The sequence below is a fragment of the Haliotis cracherodii genome, unplaced genomic scaffold (assembly GCF_022045235.1).
Source record: "Haliotis cracherodii isolate W230 unplaced genomic scaffold, xgHalCrac1.p SCAF_18, whole genome shotgun sequence".
In the NCBI taxonomy this organism is placed as follows: domain Eukaryota; kingdom Metazoa; phylum Mollusca; class Gastropoda; order Lepetellida; family Haliotidae; genus Haliotis; species Haliotis cracherodii.
The window spans coordinates 7965140-7978604 of record NW_027266273.1 but is presented as its reverse complement, the minus strand read 5'-3'; the positions used below and the strand labels follow the sequence as shown (position 1 = coordinate 7978604).

The 13465-nt window shown below is 37.7% G+C and overlaps 1 protein-coding gene across 3 annotated transcripts in view; it reads left to right on the top strand.

Annotated features, from left to right (window-relative positions):
* The window catches only part of LOC139465737 (mitogen-activated protein kinase kinase kinase 2-like), a 100109-nt gene that overhangs the window by 26794 nt on the left and 59850 nt on the right, over positions 1–13465 (top strand). The window contains exon 1 of one of the 3 annotated variants that reach the window (XM_071247571.1): positions 7646–7666. The exons of the other annotated variants lie outside the window; for them this stretch is intronic. The gene's annotated coding sequence lies outside the window, so the exon portion shown is untranslated. Of the gene's footprint in view, positions 1–7645; positions 7667–13465 lie in introns of those variants that run through there. 3 annotated transcript variants of the gene reach the window in all.

The following is a 13465-nucleotide window of genomic DNA, read 5'->3' as shown; positions in this document are numbered from 1 at the left end:
TTTTATTTAACACAGTTGTTTTTGTGGTTTGGCATTTGCAGTCGGTATGTGTGTCATCTGAACCGGTGATCTTTGATTTGTGTTAAATGTTTCTAACACTGTGGAGAGATGTTGGTATACTGAATGTCAAACCAGTGTATATCATGTTCATATCGATGGAGATGTTTTCTATACACAGCGATTTTTCTCTTAATGTTGCAGTAATAATACATCATGTTTTTTTTTGTAACAGGTGTCACTATTCACATGTGTATTAATGCGCCATGACGTTTACAGCTGAAGATATGATACATCTATCCATACATTGATCTCAGGTTTTTTTTGAGAACCTGACCTCAGCTTGCCTTACCTCACTGCATATCAGGAAACAAAATGTTATATCGGATTGCATAATACTCTAAGAACAAGCCTAACTAGACATGTTTGTTTATTTGTTTGTTTGTTGTTTAATGCTTGACTCAGCAATATTCCAGCTATATGAAGGCGGTCTGTAAATAGATTTACTCTGGACCAGACAATCAAGTGATTGACATCATGAGCATCGATCAGCGCAATAGGGATATGATGACATGCATCAGCCAAGTCAGCGAGCCAGACCACTACCTCTCATTAGCTGAGCCACACGGAACTGGGTGTATTTCACATAATAACAGTTCGTTGGTTAACGGGTTCGCTCATCAAACTAGCGGCCTGGGTTTGATTTCCATTTCTCATATAATATTGGGCATATTTATAATGGGCCAAATCCACATCCTAGTGTATGCTCAAAGTGCAACATTATTACCTGTTCAATGGATCGGTGTACACTTGATTTTCAGTCTCAGCGCCTTGGGAGTATATGCCCTAAGCTACCTGTGATTTTGCTGAGATATTGCTAGACATGCTAGAAGTGGCATAAAACCATACTCACTCATTTAGATAACAGTGCAAAATAAACATTGTGTTATATATGTATGATATCGTGACTGAAGTAGAGAAACATGTATTCACGAGGAGGCGTATCGGTAAACCCACTACAGATTGTACCCATGAGTAATTTTGACCCTCTGACGGGAACACTAAACTGCTACACTCCGCCCTTTATTGTTGGAAAATGAAGTTTTGGAAAATAGATTGCTGGCAGAGATGTACATACAGAGAAATGGAAGTAAGGGAACAAAAACAAGATCACTAGAATAATTTCAATAATTCATATGAACAAACAAGATGAAATTGAAAGGGTACCTAGCTTCGGGGATGGGTATTGTTGGTTAAATTTGTATTGAGATGTACTTGGTGGCTGTGGTCTGTATGTGTACTACTAAAGAAGCCTTGACATTAACTATAGTGATAGGAAATAATCGTGTTCCTTAACTTCTTTTGAGTGGTATATGCTGGCAGCATGATGACTCATGATTCACAATGATCATGATGACACACAGTGTTATTCTATTGGGTTTTTGAAATTAGAATAGGTCTTCATCAGCCCATGCTTGTCGTGAGAGGGGACTAACGTGATAGTTTGGTCAGACTCACAGTCTTAATGCAAGTCATCTTATCCCAACTGCGTAGATCAATGCTCATGCGCTCAGTCACTGGATTGTCTGATCCAGACTCGATTATTTACAGACCACTGTCATATAGCTTGAATATTGCTGAGTGTGGTGTTTAACAACAAACAAACAACAACATTAAGTAAAACCCTGTTAGTCTAGAAACATGACTATAAGCTTATTTCTATCATGAGCACATGTATTGAAAGGATATTTAGCCCTGCAACTGTGCTACAAATTGTCATGGGACTTGTGTCAAACAGGTTCTTCCTTGCCATCACAGATTTATAAACTATAGTAATATGAAAGAATGAGGTGTTCTTTAACTTCTTTTGAGCTGTATATTTGTTCCCTTATTTCTGTCCCTGAGTATATCATGTATATTGGCTCATTGCGAAATGTTAGTTCATTCTGCACAACCACGAATAAAGATGCTTTGGTGATGTGTGATCCTGGCAACTTGTGAACATGTGGTTAATCGTAATGTGTAATATGTCGAGACATGTGGAACTCGTATGCGAGGAACATACTTAGAATATTTTCTATAGAAATAAAGAACACATGTGGTTTAGTCACTGAAATGGGAATATTTTCTTAATGATGAAATGGTGTATAATGCCTGTTTGACAATGTTTTGTGAATGGAATGTTGGCGAGAATATGAGGATATGCTTGACATTTTTAGAGTTTGATGCAGATTGCAGAATTTTTCGAGATGATATGCATTATAATATTCGCTATATGCTGTGTGAATGTCTTGAGTGTTTTCATTCAAAATCAGTGATGCCAGATGGTTCTGTACAGATTTTTTTTCCAAAATAGGCATCCTCCAGAGGGGGTGCGCATTATACTAGAGTGCTCACTATACTCAAGAAAATATGGTACTTTTTAGTTTATTGATTATCTATGATTATTAAAAAATGGGCAGTTTATCATGTTTATTTCTAACAAAGGTGACATTACAATAAAAAGGTTGTATATTCTTGGCAGGCTGTTAGGTAAACCCCAGTATGGTCATAGCCTCTGCTTGCAGCTGAATGTGTAATAGTACCGCAGTCAGCAGTTTGTGAAGCTATTGATAACAGATGGATTGAATATCAGAATCATTCAAGCTTAGGTCAATAAATCACCTTATCGAACCTTCATCAGTGTGAAGTCTTTGTCATGAAATGAATACCTATTGTCATGGAGCGCTACGTCTGGCGTTGCTGACTCGGTAGTCAAGGTAGTACAATGGTAGTATAGTCAGGACGATGGGTGGATGTCTCAAAATTAAACGGTTGTGTCATGTGGGATGCCACACTACAGAGTTCTGAAAAACACCATTAATATTCAACGTCTTTATTTAATCTGGGCACATTAAAAAAAAAAATTGAAAAAGAATTTTGTAATTGCCCACTACTCCGTGTCTAATATTAAAGGTATCCTGGGAGCTAGAACAATCCAGCATTCCCCTTTATTTCAAACATTTACCCAGGATGCAAACTGGCTTATTGCACGCTAGCCTATCATGAGTTTGTCTAATGTTAATATGTCCTGAGGGTTTGCAGAATGTTAGGCTTTTAAAGTGGGTTCCCTTATATGTTATCACTAGACCATGTAGACAGGCTAGTAAATGTTTAATGTTAAGGTACATCGCTGCTAACCGAGCTACATCTTAAATTCAGTGTGGCTTTAGGTACGCAATTCACTTTGCAGAGTTGCATCCCTTGGCCAGGCAAGTATCTGCTGTTTGTGGGGTACCAAATTTCAGGACTGTACCTTTATGGTGTTGACAGAGTGGTAAACAGCACAACTTTCACGACTTCTTCATGCATTTGGCATCTGGGATAAATAGAGGTTATCACGTGAGTGTGTTTTGGGGTGGTAAATATCCTGTATTAGGAATAAGCTTTGTATATAGCGAGACTTGTTATTCCTAAATTCTATTGTTGAAAAAAGTTTTCTTCTCACTTACAAACGATACCTAAATATTGCAATTTTTCCTGAAATGTGTGCAATGTTACATCACAAAGTCAGTGATTACTCAGTCAGTCAGTCAGTCAGTCAGTGAATATAGTGCCATGCGAAATATGTTTTTTAGCTATGTCGGTGATCAGCTTTCACGGCAATCCATTGGTCCAACCAAACAACCTTGTGAGTAATTGCCCTTTGACAAAATAAAGCTACTCCATGCTTGCTGTAAAAGGAGACCATGCCTGTTGTAAGAGGCGACTAACGGGATCAGGTGGTCAGGCTCACTGACTTGGTTGATGCATGTCCTCGCTGATCGATGCTCATGATATTAATCACTGGATTGTCTGGTCAAGACTCGATTATTAACAGACCGCCATCATATAGCTGGAATATTGCTGAGTGCGGCGTTAAACAACAAACAAACCAACCACATATGTTTAGAGTCTGCCAGTCCTTTCATAATGTTACGAATGCAGTCAGATGTCACACAGAAGCAAGATAAAACAAGGTCAAATATTTCGGCCAAAAATAATCCAACTGTTTCAAATTCTCGAAAAGACCTAACATCCTTGCGATGTTTGTTTCCAAAGCTGTCACTTACAAGAGACCTCAGCGTAATAATATCGTCCCTGTTTCATATTGATTTTTGGTATCATAGGATAATGATAGCAATTATTACAATAATTTGTCCCAAACCTCAATGGTCAATTGATAGAAAAAGATTGACACCATGTTTGTTTGTAAACACAGAAATGAGTATCCACCGGACCTTTTATATTTGCTTTTCTTCCATAAAGGACTCCCTACAGATGCTGTTTTTATCTGTTGGCTCTATCCTGATGAGAAACCTGCCCTATATTATAAACTTGGTTTTCATGTGAGAGCTAAACACACTGCATTATTGAATGCTTTCATCAGTTCTTGCTAGTGTAGGTGAAAGACGTTGTATGTTTTTGATATCCATGTGTGACAGGCTTTGTGTCGGGACAAGTTGATACTGACAACAACATCGTTTGGTGTAACTGACTCCATGATTGGCACAAGTTGTCATTGAGCTGACGTTCATGTTTCAAGGTTTTATTCACATGCATGTGAAGCCAGGGAACAAAGCTGTTATATTCTCCATATAACAGTGCGTGCCGATTGTTTTGGTCAGCTTTTAATGTGCTTATTTGTTTTAGTTACTGCAGCTGAGTATGTCGGAAAACAACATTCACTCACGACTGTTAATCTATGATAGTAATGATAAACATGGAGTTGCATAAATCAATCTCATTAAAATCAGATCTTAGTTTTTGCTACTGCTACACAAAGATCTGAGGACATCCTGTTACAGGTCATGTCAGAACGACCTTTCACGAATTTTGACCGACCGATGAAATGACTGACAAGAAATGGACATTAGCCAATCAGAAGGCAGCTCTCTCGAGCTTTAAGACACTAGTTTCAAACTGGCGACTACGCTTCGAAACATATTTTAACGTATTCTTGATTAAAAAAATTAAAACTGATAAGAAGAACATTCTAGAATGGCTTATAGATGGCTTAGATTGTATGGATATAATCATAAAACCTGTAACTGTCGTTCGGAATACCCTGTCGTTAATATTTCGTGGTTGCATGATTAGAAAACACATTCCGACTGTTGCTTTCATGATCTGTAAGCGACACTCTGATTGGTTGGATGAAAGGTTGTTCTGACATGACCCTTAATGGGATGTCCTCAGATCTTTGTTTAGCATAGCGAGATTGGGCTTAAATATGCTTTGTCACCTTCAGGTTAGGCTAAACAAAATAAGTCTTGGTTCTAAGGCACTGCACACATCATCATAAAGTTCATTGCATGTTTTGTTTTTGTTTCCATTTTCAATTTTTTGTGTGCATTGTGTTAAAGTATTATGATTTTTTTTTTTAAATGGAACTAAAAACAAAATGTGCGTGGTGCCTGAGAACCAAGACTATTATTTTTTAGCCTTTTCACTTATCAAAGGAGTTTTTCTGAAAATGGTGCCAAAAGATAGGTTCATGCTATTATAGGTCAGAAAAATATTTCATTACTTACGTTCGCAGATAACACTTAAAAGCCAATGATCTTTTGATTTTGAGCAACTTTAAGGCCTAGAAGGAACTCCCTTACCAACCCTTATTTAAGATGCCAATCTTGATGTTTTTCAATGGTACAATACATAAAAATATATACCAAACATGTTAAACTTGCATTGTCTATCCAACAAAGTTTTGTTTCAAACAATATATTTTCTTACCTACCTTTCTTTGAATTAAATGTAAATAGAAGGATCACATTATTTATATTGAGCCTGATAGTTAGGTAATGGCAAGAGGTCTAGGTAAGGATTGGATCCCAGAAGCATGCTGCTTCTTCAGCCTTGGTATTGTGTTTCACTGTTATTTTGTCATGTTTATGTTGGGAAGATAATAAGGTATTGCAGTGTGTTCATCCCTAGTCTGACTATATGTCTGTGCACACTGTGATAAGAAGAGTATTATATACTGTCCATCACGACCGCTATCTCCATCGGACAGCTCAGTGCGAATCCCTGTGATGTTACCGCTACGTGACTAGGGGCACGATTGGGTTTCTTAGCGAACAAATTGCTCTTTTCAACCATTGTCGTTTGTTGTCAGTATTTTTATATCAAATATACATTAATGTAGACTGTATTTACATAAACAAATGAGTATATTTCTACCATCTTGAACATATTGTACATGGTGTGTTAGCTGTATGATCACCTGCAGTGTGTACCACCTGGCTGTTCTGTGTACAGGGCCTACTTGCACAGAGCGATCTTAGCGCTAAGACTACGTTAAAGTATGGGAGTTAAGATCATTTTAGCGCTACGATCGCTTTATGCAAGTGGGCCCTGGTCATTGCGGACATCATGCTTGTGCCCATGAAGATTCGGGTTAGAATCATGAGAATTGGTCTTCAATTGTCTTCACTAACCTATGTCGTAAGAGGCAACTAACAGATTATTTTTCAGGGCATCCAGCATGTCCATTTAAAAGGTCTGGCTATCGATACAGATCATAGAGATTGATAATCGTTAACTCAGCATCAGTCAATGGTCGATAAATTTCGGAGAAGTGATTTTGAGCAAATATGAAAAAACGTCCGAAAGAAATCAACATACTTCGCGTCACTAGTAAGTGGTGACATATTTAGGCATTAACAAAACTGTAACAAAAATAGTTGTTTTCTATCAGGAATTAACATGATGGACAAGAACAAGTCTGTTTCGATAAACTTAGACTTTATTTCATCACAATAGTTTATTTAAAATATTATCGATAACACAATTTTCATATCAATAATCTTTAATATTCCTTCCCATTGACGATAATGCCAATTATTGATCATTTAAGCCAGCTCTATCATTTAACAGTATCTTTGTTTGTACATACAACCTGAAGAAAAACTATGGTGGTCTAGAACTTTTAAATATTATAGATCTCTCTCTCTCTCTCTCTCTCTCTCTCTCTCTCTCTCTCTCTCTCCCCCCCCCCCCCCCCCCCCACACACACACACACACACACATAACATCAAATGGTCAGCCCCTTTGTAATGATATGTATGTATATATATAGTGTTTGAAATCTAAAACTGTTCTAAATAAAAATTTAACCTGTCTATGAATTGTCAGTGTTTTTAGTTCTTGTTCAAACAGATATGAATTCACATGCACTTGATGCCATTTGTCTGTCTACTTTCTTTATCAATATGATAATATGATATGTTGCCTTTAAACTGGCAACTGCATAGGACAGTTGTTTAACTCCATAAATACCAGTAGACGATGTCCTTTCATTGGCCCACTCCTTGTGATTGGGACAGGTATTTCTGTAGAGAAATGCTGTACATTCATTGTTGAAGCTGTTCAATGGTGTGACTTTTCATTCAGGCAAATATTGAGGGTTATGAGAGAAGGAAGCATATTTTGTTTGGCTATGAGCTGCTCTGAGATCCGTTTCATTGAAGAGAAATGTGGAGCAAGTGGGATCTTGTTTTAGACTGCATTTTAACACCTGATCCAATTGTAATAATTTTGTGTCGACTCATTTTAAGCATGTTAAGGCAATTAATAAAAGGGATCTTGGTGCTGAGACACTTGTAGGTGTTTGTTAATGCTGGGGTACGTATGCCAGTCGTTGTGACAGGTATGTCTTTTTGTGAAACTGCTATACTCTTGAATTCTTGAGAACTGACCATTTGATATTCTGGAGGGGTAGAGGTGGCTAGGAAAAAAACAGATAATTTTATAATCAAAACTGAGCCTAAATATTTTCAGAAAAGACTCTTGCAGTAATCATGATAATTCTTTTTTTGTGACTTCTAAGTGTTAGAATCATAAATATTTTTTCACAGAATATCAATGGTCTGACCCTTATGCTCATGGGGTCATTTTAGTGATCACTATGACGTTTTTTGTCGTTAAGTATTGTAATAAACAGTATGCTTCTTCTTACCTTTACTAATTTCAGATGACCAATTTAGCACAATTGTCCGAAGTAACAAACCTTAAATGTTGAGTATCTAATACCTTATTAGTATTACCGTATTCGACGTAATAAGCGCCCCTATCTAATAAGCGTCCACACCGATATTTGGTAATATAGTGGCTAGTGAACAATCCCAATTTGCACTCCTACCAATTGATCCTTTTAATTAACACAGACTTTTCTTTTGTATCATTTCAGGCTGTTAGCATAAACCACAAAATTTACGTTCTTTCAACTCACCAAAATTATATTCTAATAAGAGCCCCCTATTTCTAATTTGGAGAGCGCCCTGGGCATTTATTACGTCAAATACGGTATGCTGGATCGGGGATTTTGCTGGAGACAAGTTTATCAGGACATTTTTATTAATTTATCAACTTTTGATAGAGCATTCTTCATTATTAGTGCATTTGAAAACCATCTGACACTGAGGATGACTTTCAGTCAATGTCCTTGACAATAAGTCGATCTGAACCCTGCTGTATACTTCTGACATGTTTGATATTAATGGTTTTCTTGGACAGGTAGAAATGAAGTAAAAGACTTCATGACACGGAGCTGTGTTAAGTGTACCTATGTGGAAATATTCACGGGCCATTTGCACACTGAATTACCTCAAGTGTTCTTTGAAGTTGTAACTAATGTTAGTTCAGATAGACTAATGTTTTGAAGAACAAATGAGTGTGTTTCTTACAGTTTATCAGAAAGGCTTACAAGTCTGCTAATGATACAGTTCGCTTGGCAGACTTCCAATTTGAGATTACAGTACAGGGCCCCGTTCATCGAAGCGATCCTAGCGCTACGATGATCGTAAGCCTATGTTAAAGTATGGGACTTATGATCACCTTAGCGCTAAGATCGCTTTGAGGAACGGGGCCCTGGTTATAGTACAGTTTTGAGGTTAACTTTTGAAGTTCTGCGAGACTAGTTTGTAAAGCAAGGCCAACATGTGGAGACTGGTTGGGTTGACCAGTAGTCAAAGTGTTTGCCATTTCGACCACTTGGGTTTGATTCCCCAGTTTGTGAAACTCTTTCCTAGTGTCCCTTCTACCTCTAAATGATTCCTGGTCAGCGTTGAGCCCTAACAACCTATTCTGGTTGCAAGAGGCGATTTGATGGATCTGGCGGTTAGATTCGTTGATGGTGTGTCATCGTACCCTGATTCACAATATCAATCACTGGATTCTCTGGTCAAGACTCCATTAGACAGGCTGATGCTGTAAACTGAAATATTTCAGTTGGGTGTTAAACAGTAAAGAAACCAAACATCTAAATCATGTAAATGATTGATAGAATCTGACCCACTCACTCACTCTTTAAATTACACTGCAGAGTTAAGTCCCTTAGTCACACAAGGATCTACTTGTCTCACCGGACCATAGCTGTGCTTGTTGGTGTCACCAAAGGCATTAATGTCTGCGCCTGGCTTCACCAATATAGCTGAAGTACTCCCAAACTCACACAAGGCTGTCGGATCCCTGTACCTAAAGCATATCATGACAACTGGCAAAAACTAGTATTGGGTTGTTGTAATGTGTGACCTAACTTATGCTATTAATCACCAGGTTGACTGTCAGACAATTTTACTGGATGGTATGATACAGCTTTGATATTTCTGTGCGCTAAACAATATTCACTCATTCATTGAATGCTTCCACTTATCAAGTGTACCCTTGTCTTGTGAGGGGGCACGGGTGGCCCAGTCGTCTAAGGCGCCGTGATTCGCTGTGCAGAGTTGCGTCCCTTAGGCACGCCAGAAACCTATGATTGTGGGTTCGAATCCCGGTTCACCCCGATTATGTTTCTAGGTTTGTCAGCACCATACCCGTGCTCGTGGGTTTCACCGAAGTGGTAAACGTCTGAGACCTGCATCACTTCGGGCTTTCCTCCCACATTAAGCTGACACGCCGTGATATAACTGGAATACTGTTAAAAGCGGCGTTAAACCCAACTCACTCACTCACTTGTCTTGTGAAGAATCATCTTCAGGCAGGTTTGTTTAACAACACAGATTTTCCTTGTGAATGAGAACCTGCTCTGCCATAGAAGAGATTCTGCAACGTAGAGATACTTAGATAATATCCCCTTAAAACACAAAACATACCATGAATGTTCTCATTTTATGCTTTTAAATAATGTCAAACTGACAGGGAAATAGTTAGTGTCAAAGTTTTTCCCTATGTTGTCTGGTCTGTTTTGCCATGCTCATGGTCTTAAGCATGATAGGACAGCAAGAAGAAAGGTATTATGCAATGCAATGTTTCCCTGATCGTTTTTCAATTCCCAAGTGATGTTATCTAGATATTTTGAGTCATTTATGGCTGTTGGTTTCTTCATGTGCTGTTGTCGCTGTTGTGCTTGTCAAACGCATCAGTCAAACAAACAGCCACTGTGGGGACGGGTAGTTTATTCCAGCATGTAACTGGAAACCAAACTGTTTTTATTCTAAAAATGTTTGTGGCGTGTATGGTTTCTCCTGTCTGTGTTGACAGCTGATTTTGTTCGAGTTTCAAAGACAGGGTTTTGTTTCCTCCAAATCCTGGCCCAGCATGTGTTAATTAAATCCAAGATATTCACATGTGAGGTTCATCAGTGTTAGGGCTTGTTGTCAGGAGCATTCCTTAGTCCATGAAATAGCTCTTATGTCCATGAACTAACTATGATGTCCATGAATTGTCCTTCGTGTCCATGAAATAGCTTTTATGTCCATTATCTCCCTCTGAAATCTATTAACTGTCCTTCCAAGTCCATGAAATAGCTCTTATGTCCATGAACTAACTATGATGTCCATGAATTGTCCTTCAAGTCCATGAAATAGCTCTTATGTCCATTATCTCCCTCTGAAATCTATTAACAGTCCTTCCAAGTCCATGAAATAGCTCTTATGTCCATGAACTAACTATGATGTCCATGAACTGTCCTTCATGTCCATGAAATTAACAGTAACCTTCAATAATTACCTGATGTATTTTGTTTTGTTCAGCAGTAACTGGTACAGCAAGTTCACAGTTCTTGGTTGTGACAATTGATAATAAATCATGTCACAGTCTGCTGTTGCGTTCATGTACCTGCATTTAAAGAGAACAGAATTTATTGTTACTTGCCAGATTAAGATTATTTTCCATTGAGACTTTGCCAACTATCAGCACTACGCTAGCCCGTTTACAATGCAATCTCATTAAAATCAGATCTTAGTTCTCGTTGCCGCTAAACAAAGATCTGAGGACATCCCATTACGGGTCACGTCAGACCGACCTTTCGCAAACTCTGACAGACCAATGGAATTATTGACAAGACGTCCACATAAGCCAATCAGAAGGCAGCTTTCTTGTGCTTTACGGCACTAATTTCATATTGGCGATTACGCCTCGAAACATATTTTGACAAATTCTCACTTAAAAATTGAAACCTGAACAAAAGAAAGTTCTAGAATGGCTAATATATGGTCTAGATTGTATAGATTCAGTCGTTAAGCCCGTAACTATCGTTCAGAATACCCCGTGTTAAATATTTTGAGGCTGCATGATTAGAAATCACATTCCGACTGTCACTTTCACAATGTGGTAAGCAACGCTCTGATCTGTCGGATGAAATGTCGTTCTGACGTGACCCTTAATGGGATGTCCTCAGATCTTTGTTTAGCGGTAGCGAGAACTAAGATCTGATTTTAATGAGATTAGTTTACAATGTTACTAGCCATGGACTGGGGTTTATGTATAATTTATATATCAATATATATGTCCGGTTTGAATTCCAACCATGTCGTTTTAAAAAATGTCCTGTCTGAATTCTGTGTTATCCAATTCTTGGATTATGTTTTTCACACATGGTAATCATACGTCCAGTTGCATACCAATTATAACTTCATATATACTGTTCAAAGCTGTGTTAAACCCAACTCACTCACTCGTTCACTGTTTGCTAAAACATCACCTGTTAAGAAACATCTTCCTTCCCCCAGTTGAGAAACTGAATGTATTCTGTGGTGTCGCTCTACACACAAAACAAATACTTACCATTTCGGGGTCACATGTTTCTCACTGATGTGCCGAAGTAGGTCAGTTCCTGGCTTCGCCATCTCAGGGGTCAGAGAGTATAGGTGAAAGCAGGTAATAGGGAATATAGTCAATATGGCATTTTTTACACATCTGTCACAAGAACAGTGACTAAAGCCACATGCATTTGTCATACGTTCAAGTCAGGCTATCGATTCTCTTTCATCAAACAATTCCCTGCAGTCTACCCTTGTGCTATTTATAGGAGAACATTATTGTTGTTAAATGATCCAATAGATTCTTATGCATTATTTCATTATTGTTAAGTGTTTAAGTCTCTTGTGTTTGAGCTTTAATTGAACTATGAATGTTTTTTTCAGCCAAGTATGAAATATGTCATGTCTCCGGGTATAACACCTTTTAGAACAGAGTGTGGTGTCTGTTAGTGTCGTGCACATTTCACTACTGTCGTGTTCCTATGCAATTTGTCAGAATAATATTACAAACATTTCTGTATTTTCATGTGATTACTCACCTAGTTTGATTTGAAACAAAAGTAATTTTATTAATTATTCTCACATAAGGACCATGAAACAAAAATATCTGAAAAATCCCAAGCAAAAAATGTTTGGCATGTCATAATTCCTTTAACATAAAGATATTTTCTGGGCTCCTAACTATTATATGTTAAAAGACAATATAACCCAGAAATATATTCATTTTAGAGACTGTATGTTAGTCTAGTCTGCTATCTGTGATCAGTCTTTAGTCTGCTCGTTCAGCTCTGTGAAGGAACACTCTTTCTCTGTCTGCTAGGTTTGTGAATTGGGTTAACACAAGGCAGACATATCTGTCCCTACCTCTCTATAACACGATCAGAATTTATAAAACATCCACTTGTGTTTCATGTGGTCAAATATATTTTCACTCTTTCATTATTCAAGAAAAATGTTTTGTATATAAGAAAATTCAAAAGAAAGGAAGATATTTTGTAATGCAGTTTGCTTTATAACGAGGTGTTTATCAGTCGTGGCTATATAGGTATGGCAGGTTTAGGTCAGGTGAAGCAAGCTGCTAAAATGGTTGTCATCAATGGGGCATGTGCCTTCATGGATTGTCTTGAGTGGGGTTGTATCTTAATTAGCATTGCCTGATGAAGCCAACATGAGGCTGATAGGGATGATTATATTACAAGTTTTGGAAAAAATGTTAATTTCAATTAGGTAGATAGTTTCGAATTTGAAAACATAAAGTTACATCTTGTATATGTCTAATGTTTATTATTTTTGGTTATGTGTTTTTGTTTTTAACAAATATGTATCTGACTTATGGATTGTGAAATAAATGAATAGAATTAAAGTCTAACAAACACATTGTATGGTCTCTGACCACGGTAATGCCCTAACAGAGAGTTCAAATATTATCAAGCAAATTTTTTCCCGTGGGGATTCCAGGTTTGTTT